Source organism: Cebus imitator, unplaced genomic scaffold, assembly GCF_001604975.1.
Source record: "Cebus imitator isolate Cc_AM_T3 unplaced genomic scaffold, Cebus_imitator-1.0 Scaffold17, whole genome shotgun sequence".
NCBI lineage: Eukaryota > Metazoa > Chordata > Mammalia > Primates > Cebidae > Cebus > Cebus imitator.
Window position 1 is genome coordinate 7,025,081 of NW_016107332.1, and position 1,617 is coordinate 7,026,697.

Consider the following 1,617-nt stretch of genomic DNA (forward strand, 5'->3'; position numbering starts at 1 on the left):
TCCCTCCGTCCCTCCCTCCCTCCTTCCTTCCTTCCTTTCTTCCTTCCTTCCTTCCTTCCTTCTTTTTTGCGATGGAGTCTTGCTCAGTTGCCAGGCTGGAGTGCAGCGGCGCCATCGTGGCTCACTGCAACCTCCGCCTCCCAGGTTCAAGCGATTCTCCTGCCTCAGCCTCCCCAGTAGCTCCGACTACAGGCGTGCACCACCACACCCAGCTAATTTTTGTATTTCTTAGTAGGGATGGGGTTTCACCGTGTGGGCCAGGATGGTCTTGATCTGTTGATCTCTTGATCTGGCCACCTCGGCCTCCCAAAATGCTGGGATTACAGGTGTGAGCCACCTGGCCAGCCTCTTTCTTCTTCATCTTCTCTTTAATCATATGTATTTGAAGGAGGGGTAGATGATTGAGTTATTATAAATGATCAAATACAAGCAGAAATAGATGCTGGCAGTGAAATGTTGTTAATATATAACCAACACTTTTGTTTTAAACAATTGGAGAGGTGAGTTAAATAAATAATTTCCTATATTTATAGGAAAGCTGTAAATATTCAAAAAGAGGAGCAATACCTTACGAGGTTTGTAGGGAAAAAATGCAGCTATTTGTAAATATAAATAATAAAAACACCTAGTAGTTTTGACTTTCACTGCATTATAGAGACAATATATACAGACTTTGTAACATGCCTGGTGAGCCTTCTGCAAATAAATGGCTTTTGTGGTATTATGTCATCTCTTATTGTACAGAACATAATTTTCCAAATCTGCCACTAGAGGACAGCAGACAATCAGTCATTTGTCTTAGGAGTGGCTGCCGCGTTACACTGGAACTCTCCCATCTTCCGGGCTTTGTAATTGCTGAAGTTTTCTAGATCACAGTTTTGCCTGTCAAATATGGAGGAGGTTGTGGACTGGCTGACTCTAAAACCTTTGCCAGCCCTAACAGGCTGTGATTTTTACACATGGCTGTATTCTCATAGTGACCATTAAGTTAAAGTTGAACTATGTTGAAGGTCAGCTATTAAACAAAAACTAAGCTCAGACGTGTTTAGATACTAGTCCTTCTTTCAAACATCACTAACAGGTCTTGAGAGCCTCTTTGAGCCAAATATTGTTCTAAGCACTTTGCTGGCATTGTCATTTACACACCACTCCTGTTGAGGTAAGTGCAGTTCTGGTGTCCACTTTGCAGATGAGCTTGGTGATATACACCAAGGTAAAGTAACTTGTCCAAGGTCTCACAGTTAGAAAGATAGGTCCAGGATAGTAGGGTCATATTTGTAACTGCTCCGTTACACTAGGAACTATTAGTGCAATGAAAGGCAATAAAATGTCTAAGAAAACGGTAATAATTGCATCTGGCTGGCAATTCACAGTTTTGCCCTTATAGAAAATGACTTTCTTGAGAGCTTTTGGGGGTACATAATCATATAATTGCATCCTGTACCTTGTTACTTAAGTAATATTTTCTTACCATAAAAGCAAATAATAATTTACAACGGCTGCTGATCCCTAGGCTAATCTCTATCAGCCCCCTTCTCCATCCCCCACCTCCCAAACCCCACAGGCAGGGGGTGTAGCCTCGGGCAGTGTCCCCCCCCCACAGCTGCCTCTTGCTCG